Source organism: Ovis aries, chromosome 12 (assembly GCF_016772045.2).
Source record: "Ovis aries strain OAR_USU_Benz2616 breed Rambouillet chromosome 12, ARS-UI_Ramb_v3.0, whole genome shotgun sequence".
In the NCBI taxonomy this organism is placed as follows: domain Eukaryota; kingdom Metazoa; phylum Chordata; class Mammalia; order Artiodactyla; family Bovidae; genus Ovis; species Ovis aries.
Genome location: NC_056065.1, coordinates 60,322,575 through 60,334,918, shown reverse-complemented (window position 1 = coordinate 60,334,918; position 12,344 = coordinate 60,322,575). Strand labels below are relative to the sequence as shown.

At 49.4% G+C, this 12,344-nt stretch overlaps 1 protein-coding gene across 3 annotated transcripts in view; it reads right to left on the bottom strand.

Moving 5' to 3' along the window:
• Positions 1-10,091, bottom strand: part of LOC101121873 (protein FAM163A) — a 98,191-nt gene extending 88,100 nt beyond the window's left edge. Inside the window, exon 1 of one of the 3 annotated variants that reach the window (XM_015099341.4) lies at positions 9,872-10,091. The gene's annotated coding sequence lies outside the window, so the exon portion shown is untranslated. Of the gene's footprint in view, positions 1-9,031; positions 9,423-9,460; positions 9,615-9,871 lie in introns of those variants that run through there. The other 2 variants (XM_042229421.2, XM_060396648.1) reach the window with 2 other exon arrangements.
• Positions 10,092-12,344: the final 2,253 nt, after the last annotated feature.

The window sequence follows — 12,344 nt, the reverse complement described above, 5'->3', positions numbered from 1 at the left end:
AATGGCTCTTAATTTCTTTTTACTTATCCACTAAGGTGACCGTACCTCAGACCCGTGTCACTGAAACTCATTCTCTGGTCAGCCCTCACCTAGACTATCACTACTGTCTCCTGAGCAATCACTCTGCCTCTATCAAAAATCAACAGTGGCTACACATCTCCTACTGGGGCAAGTCAAGGCCCTTAGCCCAGGAGGCAGCATGCCAGGCTCCATCCAGTCTCTCAACTCATCTTCATAATCCAACATTTCCTTTTCTGACAGTACTGGATTATATGCAGTTTCCAGTCCCTCCTGCCATCTCTTGAGACTCCTGGGCCTCCCTCTGCCTACAAGACCTCTTTCCTTGTCTGCAAAGATGTTCCCTTCTTGTCTGCAAAGATTTTCATCTTCACGTTCTAGCTCAAACACTACCTGTTCTGGAAAGGCTTTCCAAGACTGGTCCCTCTCCATCCTAAGGCCAGTCCCTCCCCCTGCACATTCAGTGCTGTCCTCTCATCTTCCTGGGAACCTCACATTATGAATTATCCTTCCTGTAACGTCTAACTTCTCCATTCAACTGAACCCTTTCCATTGGCATTTAAACGTGCTCAACTGCCTCCTCCTAAAACGATGAAACTACCCTCTCTCTCCATCACAACCAAACATCTGGAAAGACATTTATATAAGCTGTGTCCATTTCCTCACTTTCCACTTTTTCCTCCATCAACTACAATCTGACTTTTGTTTATTATATCACTGAAGTTCTTGCTTAAAATCACTTACGATCTCCATGTTTCTAGAGCCAGTGGGCCTTTATTGGTGCTCATGTTAACTCGCTTCCCAGCAGCACCTCTGCTTTCTCTTTTCTTCAGGAAACACTCTGCGGGCTTTCATGAAGTTTTCACCTCCTGGTTTTCATCCTGTCTCTCTGGATCATCCTTCTCTGTTTACTTTTCAGAATCATTCTGCTCTACTTGAAGTCAGTCCCAGGCCTTCTCTTCTGAGCCCACCTTCAGTCCCTAGGCAGCCTCATCCATGCCATGGTTTCTATGACCCCCAGATGTTGATGACTTACAAGAGGCATATTTCCTGCCCAGACTTCTCAAACCTCCTGCTTGAGATGATTCAAAGGCTTCTCAAGTACAGCAGGGTTGAGGTTGAGCTCATGATGTTTGCCCCGAAGTCTTGTCCTCCCCCACTACATCCTGTCTCAGGAAATGGTACCACCATCCACCACACAAAACTGGGAGCCTAGGACTTATCCACAATAATTTCCTCTCAACGCTCACATCCAAACCACCACTTCCCATTCCTTTCACTCTCTAGACTTCTCAAACCTGCCTACTTCTCTCCATGTCTACTACATCCATCCCAGTCTAAACAACTGTCATCTTTCACCTGGATGACTTCACGAGTCTCCTGATTGATCTCCCTGGATATACTCTTGACCACTTCAGACAGATAGTCCACAGTATGCAACCAGTGAGATCTCTTTGAAATGGAAATTCTGACTATGTTGCCCTCCTGCTTCAGCGACTACCACTGCTTTAGAAACAACATCAAATCCTTGCCTGTGGCCAATCAGACTCTGCATGTTCAAACCCCTTTCTGCCTCTCCTGATCATCTCATGTGCTTGTCCCTCTCTCTCTCTCTCTCTGCACCCCAACCCACTGGCCTTTGGCATCTAAACATACCATGTTCCCTGTAGCCACAGCCTTTCTCCATTTCTAGAATACTCTCTCCCAGTTCCCAAAGTCCCCTCACATCCTTAACTCTTGCTCACTCTTCAGGCTTCAGCTCAATCAGCATTCCCTCAGGAGGACTTCCCAGGTCCTCCTTGAGTGGCCTCAGACCATCCATGAAACTCTCTTATAATGTACCATGTGCCTCTAGTGATGGTGGTTTAGTTGCTAAGTTGTATCTGACTCTTGCAACCCATGGACTATAGCCTGTCAGGCTCCTCTGCCAATGGGATTTCCCAGGCAAGAATACTGGAGTGAGTTGCTATTTCCTCCTCCAGGGGATCTTTCTGAACCAGGGATTGAACTCAGGTCTCTTGCATTGCAGGTGGATTCTTTACCGACTGAGCCACCAGGGAGCTCACCATGTGCCTCTACTTTATAGCTTTTATCACTGTGTCACTTTATATTGCCCTTGTGACAAATCTGTTTCCTCCCAATGACTTCAAGCTCCATGGGGGCTGGGGCTTTGACTGTTTTGGTTTTTGTCCCTGCTCAACATGGCATCTGGTCCCATCACTTCATGGCAAATAGATGGGGAAACAGTGACAGAACTTTCTGGGAGGGGGGGGCTCCAAAATCACTGCAGATGTTGACTGTAGCCATGAAATTAAAAGACGCTTGCTCCTTGGAAGAAAAGTTATGACCAACCTAGACAGCATATTAAAAAGCAGAGACATTACTTTGCCAACAAAGGTCCATCTAGTCAAAGCTATGGTTTTTCCAGTAGTCATGTATGGATGTGAGAGTTGGACTCTAAAGGAAGCTGAGCGCTGAAGAATTGATGCTTTTGAACTGTGGTGTTGGAGAAGACTCTTGAGAGTCCCTTGGACTGCAAGGAGATCCAGCCAGTCAATCCTAAGGAAATCAGTCCTGAATATTCATTGGAATATTCATGTTGAAGGTGGAATTCCAATATTTTGGCCACATGATGTGAAGAACTGACTCATTAGAAAAGACGCTGATGCTGGGAAAGATTGAAGGCAGGAGGAGAAGGGGACAACAGAGGATGAGATGGTTGGATGGCATCACCAACTCAATGGACATGAGTTTGAGCAAACTCTGAGAGTTGGTGATGGACAGGGAAGCCTGCTGTGCTGCAGTCCATGGGCCTGCAAAAAGTCGGACACGACTGAGCGACTGAACTGAACATGGTATCCCCTGTGACATTCAATAAATACTTGTTAACATCTCGAAAATGTGATCCTCACTTTTCAACTCAACTCTAACTAGCTTCTCGCAGTGTCACTCCTCTGAAATTGCCCTTGTTAAAGTCATCCACAACCTTCGAACTGCCAAAACCACGCTCCCGTGGAGGCCTGATGTTCCACCAGCTGGACTGAGGGTTTCCTGCACTAAAATAGAAACCTGGCAGTCATTCCTCAGTTCTCAGGGAGCAAAAATGAGCTGACAGAATATTCTCAATTTAAAGTTTTTGTTTCAGAAAGTTTTCTTAAAATGTGACACCTACAAGTCTATGCCTGTGATAGAGTTTGGCATAGGATGCTCTCGGATTTAGTTCAAAACTATACATTCAGCCATTTTACTATATAAATATTTCATGGGGTTCTTTAAAGAGCACCATGATTCCCATGGGTTTTACTACATGAACAAGTATTTGAGACCCACTGAAAGTTTTTAGCTTTCTGATTTGTTCTCTTGGAGGTATCTCATGCAATTTATTAGGTTGGTTATTCATTTTAGCAACTAGCCTCTCCCATTGCCCTTCATCCCTATTTTTATATTTATCACCTCTTCCTCTGATCTCCTCCATGTACTGCAAGTTCCTGGGAGCGTACAGGGACCATGGCTTTTCCTTTTCTTTCCCCCTTTCTTTTTCTCTCTCGCTCCCTCCTTACCTTCCCCCCTGCCTCTCTGTTTCTCTCTCCCCCATTCCTACCCCTCCCCAGTGATCCCAGCATGTGTCCCAGGCCCATGATCATGTTTGTTGAATGAAGGAATAAATGGATGACTGAATAAATGAATAAACAAAATAGTGAGACAGAACCTACATCCTTGGTCCCAGTATTCTTCCTTCTATGCTCCGCTGCCTCCCAATTGAACAACTCAGTGACACAGCGGTGTGATAGAACAGAAATGTAAATTTCACATATGCAAAATACCAGCCACTGTATTTTTTTTAAAGTACAATGAATCCGATACAAATCTATTATAGCTTTACAAGTCTTGTCCTTGTGAGCTTCACTTCTAATATCTAATCCATCATTGAGCCCTGTTGATTTTACCACCAAAAAAGAACAACAACAACAAAAAATCATAGTGGCCACCTATTTAATGGGGATATAGAGTTTTATTCTCTAAGTATCTGAAAATGCTGTGTGCCTGAGGCAGAAGCTGGGTAAATCATGATGTTTTTCTGATATGAGTATATCTCTGAATATTCCACATTCTATCATAATCCTGTGCCTTTGCCCAAGCTGTTCTCTTAGCCACGTCTGACCTTTCTCCTGAGCTTATCTGTCAAAATCATACTTCACCTTCAAGGCTCGGTTCAAAACTCACCTCCTCCAAAAAGACCTTCATAATCTATCAGAATTACCACGGCAGCCTGGCTCACCCTAGCTCATGCATGTGACCGCATGTCGCCTGTTCCTCTACTTGGCGTTGACTTCTTTGGTTTGCAAAGTCCTGCTGCTGACATGACTGTTTCTCTCCCAGATTGCCTTGCAGGCAACTCAGGTCTGGGGACAAGGCTGTGCTCACCTTTCTGTCTCCTCAGAAAACAACAGGCATTTTCTGAATTAAAGTGTGTTAGGCTAATCATCCACTATTAGTACGTATGTAAATAGCATCTTTGTGTTTGTCATAAGGTGACTTTTTGAAAATATCCATAGATGGGGTATCTGGCTTTCCCACCTTCTGGCTGGGTCCTGACAGCCTTAGCTGAGACTCCCATCCAGCTTCTTGCTCTCACTCCTATTGGCAACCACAGCTTAGAGAAGGAGCCTGGGTGCTCCAGAATTTATTTGGAGAAAAATTCAAGCTGCTTCTTTTTGAAGTGGAATGGGAATCAGAGGTGAGCCCTAGCCAGTGAGCTGCGTGGGAGAAGAAAGGTTTGCAGTGAGCAAGGCTCTCAGCTCTCAGGCTGTTTTTTGTGTGTTTTTTTTTTTTTTCCAAACAGCAGACAGACTCCCAGCACAGATCTAGGGCTCAGGGGCCACTCTGCTCATCTCCCTCCTTGACTGCAGTCCCCGGGCCTCCCAAGCACATCCTCACAGCCCTCCACACCACTGGTATCTGGACTAAAGCAGAGACAACCCCTCCTCCCTCCATCCCCAGGGAACACCGCACTTACAGTCCACTCAGCCCAGCCCTAATGCACACACAGACAGAAACAAGAAAGATGAAAATCCAAACCAAGAGCGCTGACTGCTTTGTCCCTGAACCCTGCTTTATACAAACCTATCCAGCCTGCACAGATTCCAGCTCATCCATCAAAGCATGGAATGCTCAGCCACATGCTGTTATAACCCAAACTGAGTCTGCAAGCGCCTCTGAGATGCCACTATGCCTGTGTTGCAGGTTCCCGTGCAGAGATCGGAAAAGCCATTGAAAGGAGAGCATAAAGTTGTCGTTGCTTGATGGCAAAGGGTTTTCATGTGTACCTGATCAAGAGGTTAAATGAGATAATAATAGGCAGAGCGCTCAGCAGGGTAACTGAACAGAGAGAGCTCCCAATGAAAGCTTCCCACCTAATAGTGCAGAAGGGCCTCTTCTCATGTGATTAGAAGCCAGTCTTTCTTCCACTGCTTCTGCTATTCAACACCCTGTCCTACCTGAAGGAGGGAAGTCAGTGCCTAATACGTGCCCCCAACCACCTTCGTGCATCTAATGGCTTCCAGGCTGCATGGGGGGAAAAACTGAACTGCGCATCTGTGCAGATGGGGAGCACCCAAAGGGGCTTCTGGGGACATACTGATTGATGCACAGACAATGGCATCAATATCCTTCCTTCCTCTTCTGGGTCTATAATGCATTCCTAGATCCCAGAACAATTTTCAAAACTTTTCTTTCAAGCGTATCTCCCTTCCTCTCCTTTCTGAGGTCCAAATGCAACACCAGAAACAGACCTCTTCTGCCCTTTCTGAAGTCCAACCACAGTGTTCCTCCCCTCCCTTGTTTAATGCTATCTAGGTGCTGATACTTTATCCTGTATAGAGGAACAATAGGGCAGTACTATCCTGAGAGCTCTCCCAGGTGGTTCGGTGGTAAATAATCCACCTGCCAATGCAGGAGATGTGGGTTCGATCCCTGGATCAGGAAGATCCCCTAGAGGAGGAAATGGCAACTCACTCCAGTATTTTTGCCTGGGAAATCCCATGGACAGAGGAGGCTGGTGGGCTACAGTCTATGGAGTCCCAAAGAGTTGGACACAACTTAGCAACTAAACAACAACAAATACGGCAGTAAAAAGGATAGTTGGTATTTCTTCGTGTTGTTTTCAAGGCTGGAGATATCCTATCTCCCGTACCCAGTTCAGAGAGGCTAAAACACCTCTCATCCCAACTTTCCAAGCAAAACTTGCCTGAAGTCAAAGGAATTTTAGATGGCCCAGAGCCTATGGGCCCTGCGCGGTCTCACAGTACTTTTGCTTTTATCCCAAAGGGAACCAAGCAACCCTAAGGGGACTATTGCCCCACACTGTTCAGCTTGAGGGACTATGGCAGACACAGGGCAAGGAAAGAGGTTTTTATTAAGAATAGCTGATGCATTCACATGATTCAAAAGTAAAAATGTATAAGAGAGTTTACAGGGCCACTCTCCCTGGAGGCAACAGATATTATTAGCTTTTGTGTATATGGTTATGCAAACACAAGCAAATTTCTTGAACTGCTTCTTCTTCCTTCTCTTTTATAGTGTGAACAGTAGCATATTATACACACCCTATGCGTGTTTTCCACTTAGTCCCTATCTTGAAAACAAACTGTCCTATATCAGTTATATACTAATAGTAAGGTTCCTAAATCTTTCATTTTTTTAATGGATGAACAGAACAGTATTCCACTATCTGGAAGTACCACAAGTCCCCCTTTAATGAGCATGTAGGTTGTTCTTTCATTGTTCAAACAATACTGTAATGGATACATGTCTGTGTGGCCACATGCAAGAACAAGGGCAAATTAGATTCCTAAGATTGGAATCACTGAGTCAGAGGGCATGGGCATTACTAATATTGATAAATGCGTCTAAAATGCTCTCCAAAGGAGTACTACCAGTTTACTCTTTGACCAGCAATGTATGAAACTGCCTGTTTTCTCAGAACCTCATCAGCAGTTTATCCATCTTTTTGATGTTTGCTAACTGAACGGTAAATAAATGTCATCGCAGTTTACCCTTTACATACTAAAGAAATTAATCTGTTTTGTATGAGTTAAATGCCTGAGTCCTAGAGGGAGAAAACAGCATCCAGTTTTACCAGGACGGCATGTCCTCTGAAGTCTAATGGGGTCACAAACATCCCTTGGACCTACAAATAACAGTCTTTATTCACAACGTTCTGTATTTTCAGCTCCCACATGTGTGTCTGTTCTTAGGGGGAGGACAGTTGCCCTGTGGAAGGAGCAGAGACAGAATCAGACAGACCTGGGTTCCAGGCACAGCTTTGCCACTGATGAGCTTTACGATCTTAGCAAATTGCTTAACCTTTCCTAAATATGAAATTTCATATTTCCATGAAATATGGGGATCATAATACTGATCTTTTGCAAAGCCTTATCTCTGATACACAGAAGGTAGTTAGCAAACAGCAGCAGGCTTCATTAGCGTTAATAACCATCAGGCTAGATTCTAAACCTCAGGGCACTTTTCACAATTGACAGGGCCTGAACTGTCCAGCTGGGGGAAAAGGCTCTTTTGTTAAATGGCCACCCAGAGGATTCCCAACTCCTCCTATAAGTCACCCCAGGCTCCTTCCAAAGTTAGCAGGAGAGCTCACTAAAATCCCCTGCAGGGCCTCTGGGTGAGGGGTGGGCTGTTTCTGTACCAGGCTCCTCTGCTGCCAGATGATGTCTGTATTCAGGCTGAGGGCTCTCTGGTCTAGGCAGAGCTCATTTCCAATTACAGATGGGCAAGTCAGAGACAAAACAGAGATCCTTGAGCAAAACACGAAGGACTTGCTCTCATCAGCAGCACAGCCCCAGCTTAGCTTCCCCAAGCACTATTTTTGATGTGGTCAATTACATGCAGATTTCTAGCTTTGGCAGGAACCTCAGTGATGTTCACAGCTGGGCTTCTATGCATATAATCCCCCTTCCTCCCAAAGAGCTTGAGACTTTTCCCATTCACACTAGGTCCTGTCTCATTTCATTACCCCCCACTTCTAGGACGGCAGGAATTATGACAGTGAGGGAGCTGTGAGGAGGACCATGCTTCTGATGTCTAATGCCCCGGCTGAACCTCAGGAAACCACATGAGTGCCGACCTGACCCTATATGTCTGTATTCTGTTAGCTTAGATCTCCTGCGTGGGAGCTGGACCCTTCTGGGAGACGCCTGAGAAATTACAACTGCTTTCAGAGAATGTTCCTTTGCTCTTTCCTCCCTCTAGGTCCACCTCTGTCAGTCTGAAGGAAAGGGGCAAGATTCAAATGTGATTTCAAGTATTTCATTAGCACAGAAATAAAGCGGCCTTCCGCACCCCCCACCCCCGCCCAAGACTCCAGATCCCAGCGGATCGCCCGCAAAGTGAACTTGCTGGATCTGGAGTCCAACATCGTTTCTCTCTCCCACGGTATAAAACGTGGGTCTCGCTCAGACCCACGGGAGGTGGTGGTGGTGGCGGAGACGTGGCAGAGCACAGAGATCAGACTGTGTAGACCGCGACCCGTGTCAGTTACACTGCAGCCTCCTTAGGGTCGCAGAGGAGTCCTGCTAGTGGAAACCACCCTCCCTGCAGCCCAGATCCTCCAGGTCCGCAGCTCGGCGGACTGGAAAGGGCGAGAAAAAGTGCCTCAACTGATTGCGGGGGGCCCCAGAGGAAAGTAGCTGGGGCCACATTAAAATAGTTGGAGCAAACTTGCAGGGCCCCAGAGAAAATTGATGCCCAGAGGAGGCAGAAAAGCATGGATGGAGTAAGTAGCCAAAGACACCGACAGAGAAGACAGCTCTTCACCCCTGCCCTCCTTCGCCGCCTTGGGAGGTGCAGAGCAGCCAGGAAGCCCTCCAGCCCCATGCCGAGGGTCTCCCAGGCGCCGCGCTGGGCGCTCTACTCGCCCATCCCAGCCGGACTTCAGAGTTACCCGAGCGCAAGCAGCAGAGTGGGGGGGTATCACCCCGACACTGCTTTCGCTCACCTCCGGATCTCTCTACCCGAGCCAAACCTTCCTCCTGGCCGCTGAGCGGAGCTCCGATGTGGCCAGCGCCTCCAGTTAGACCCGCTGCGCCCTCCTGCCCGGGCGCTGCCCGAGGGATGCGGGGCTGGACGCCCGCCCTGGGGCCCAGGACGAGGCGGACAGAGGGCCTGGGTGACAGTCCGATTTCTCTGTCCCCGAGGCAGGCAGTCAGCCCCCGGCGATCCTGGACCGGCGAGGCCGAACCGGCTTCGCGAACGCACCTCCGCCCGACTTATTTTGAAAAACTTCAGGAAAACCATCAGCACCTCGAGCCCAAATTGCAAGGCTGGCCCGGGGGCGCCCGCGCGCTGGGATCCCCGCGGCCGCGCGGACGGACCGTTTCCACCCACCCGTGGTCCTCAGTCCCCGCCCGGAGCCCCGTTCACTCACGCGCGCCGAGCCAGACCTCGCGGCCAGCCGTGCCGCGGGCCGGGGCAGCCGCATGGTCCCCGGGAGCTCGCGGGAGCCGAGGCGCAGCAGCCGCGTCAGTGTGGGGGTCCCGCCGCGCGGAAAGCGCCGCGGAGTAGGTCGGCTAGGCCGAGCCGAGGCGGGCGGCGGACGTGCGGCCGCGGGCAGGGACCCGGCAAGGCCCGCCCCGGGGCGGGGACCGCGGGACCCGGGGGCCTGGCCACGAGGCCGGAGACATTCCCTCCACCTCCACCCCCACCTCCACCTCCTTGGAGAGAGCTGCTCTGGCACCAAGCCGGAGAGGCGAGCGGGTGCCCAGAGCCAGCCGGGCATGACCACGGCCAAAGCCAAGATAGGGATGGGCTGAGGGCGGCGATCCCGGGGCGCGCTTACCCGGCTTCGGAGGCGCCCTCGAAAGTACGCGCTGGCCGGGCGCATCCCGGCGCAAAGCCGGGCGCCCCGCGTGGTCCTCCGCCCGCCGTGCGCCCTCCCTTCTGCCTCCTTCGGAGAACCTCGGCTTGGATTAACGCCTGACTCTTTACCTCTGCTGAGCGGCTTCGCTCCGGCGGCGGCTCCGGGGCTGGGCTCCCACGGGGTCTGCGCACGTCCTTCTGGGCGCCCCGGGCTGGAGAGGCCCACGTGAGGCTCCTCCGCCCTCCCCGGCGCTCGGAGGACTGGCCCTGCCCGGAGTCGAGAACCTCATCGCCCCTCCAGGTGCGGGCACTGGGGGCAGGTGCCGAGCGTCCTGATTGGCGCTGGCCCGCATCCTGGGAGAATCCCCTGCTAGAGAGGATGCCTGCTCCAGGGCGAAGGGAAGAGATGGAACAGCGCAGGTGGTTGCCTTCCAAAGAGGCTTCCCTGCCTTTTTGCCAAAAAAAAAAAAAAAAAAAAAGGAAACTCGGAGTCGGGCGCCTTAGGAAGGCTGGCTCAGGGGACTTGGTATGATACGTACAGATTGGGTCCAGCGCGGAAAACCCTGGGAGAATGGCAGTCGTAAGGACCAGGGTGTGTCGCTGTCCACTGGACTTGGCCTCGAGAGCCGCCTGAACGGCTCGCTGTTTTCCTAATTCCGGCCCGCACTGGTTCCTGAAGCCCCAGTGACACCTGATGTCCCCGCCGTTGAGGGGTACCCGGTCCTCGGGGCTGGGCAGGGAGGGAGTCAGTGTGTGATCAGAGTTGGGCTGGCAAGATTTGGCAGGAAAAGGCAGGGAAGAAGCAGCAGAGCTCTTTCCCACAGCACAAGGAGAAAACGTTAAGGGTGCTCGAGACTCGTTAAATCATCCTCTTACAAAGTTTTTATAGGAGCTTCTTCCCTGGTGGTTCAGAGTTGAGATGACACAGGCTTTCCTGGTGGCTCCGACCGTAAAGAATCCGCCTGCAATGCGAGAGACCTGGGTTCCATCCCTGGGTTGGGAAGATTCCCTGGAGGAAGACATAGCAACCCACCCCACTATTCTTGCCAGGAGAATCCCCATGGACAGAGGCCCCTGGCAGGCTACAGTCCTTGGGGTCGCATAGAGTCGGACACGACTGAGCAACTCAACACAGCACATAAAGCTGTTAAAGTTGCTTCTATGCTGTACTTCCAGACAATGAATTCTGACAACAATAGTTCAGATCTGCCTGGAGAGCCTGACAGAATGAGACAGAAGGAATGTGTCCCTTTCCAGGACTTCCAAATTTGGGGAACTTTTACCTGATTTGGGCTGTTTATCTTTCTCCTGACCCTGTTCCCCAGTCTTGCTTAAACTGAGGACTGGGGAGGAGAGAGGGATGGCATCACCCGGATTCATGCTCAAGGAAGGAGCCTTTCTGCTCCACATCAAATGTTTTCCTCTTCTTGCCCTGGATAGTCGGGTGGATTCAAAGCCAAGGTGAACCAAATATTAGTTTGGAAAAAACTATAGTCCCTCAGCTCAGAGGGGAGTTAGAAATTTAGCACTTAGAGCAAACTTTATTATTCCTAAGCATTGAGGGGAAAAAAAAAAAAAACCATTCATAAGCAATCTACCCACTTTATCATCCTAGCAGGTTTGCCATTTCCTCAACACTCCATTTCCCCCCTCTCTCTTCACAGGTTCTAAATTTTGACCTCAGACTCTCCTGTGCTGCCTTTTCTCACACAGTCAAACCTCACACCTACATTCCTCCGTCCTCATTTCTTCTCAAAGTCAAGACAGTGAAATATGAAGGGATATGTTATTTTCTCATAAACAATTACACACAGAGAAAAATACACTAAACCTTGTAATAACCACCAGGACATTGCCATCAACTCAGATCCCATTGTTTTTCATAAGTCCCTCCCCCTAAAGCAACAACTATCCTAACTGTATGGTAACTACTTCCTTATATATTTTTATAGTTCTATCAGCTTGCTCAGTTCAGTTCAGTTCAATCGCTCAGTCGTGTCCGACTCTTTGCGACCCCATGAATCGCAGCAAGCCAGGCCTCCCTGTCCATCACCAACTCCCAGAGTTCACTCAGAGTCGCGTCCATCGAGTCAGTGATGCCATCCAGCCATCTCATCCTCTGTCGTCCCCTTCTTCTCCTGCCCCCAATCCCTCCCAGCATCAGAGTCTTTTCCAATGAGTCAACTCTTCACATGAGGTGGCCAAAGTACTGGAGTTTCAGCTTTAGCATCATTCCTTCCAAAGGAATCCCAGGGCTGATCTTCAGAATGGACTGGTTGGACCTCCTTGCAGTCCAAGGGACTCTCAGGAGTCTTCTCCAACACCACAGTTCAAAAGCATCAATTCTTCGGCTCTCAGCTTTCTTCCCAGTCCAACACTTACATACATGACCACTGGAAAACCATAGCCTTGACTAGATGGACCTTTGTTGACAAAGTAATGTCTCTGCTTTC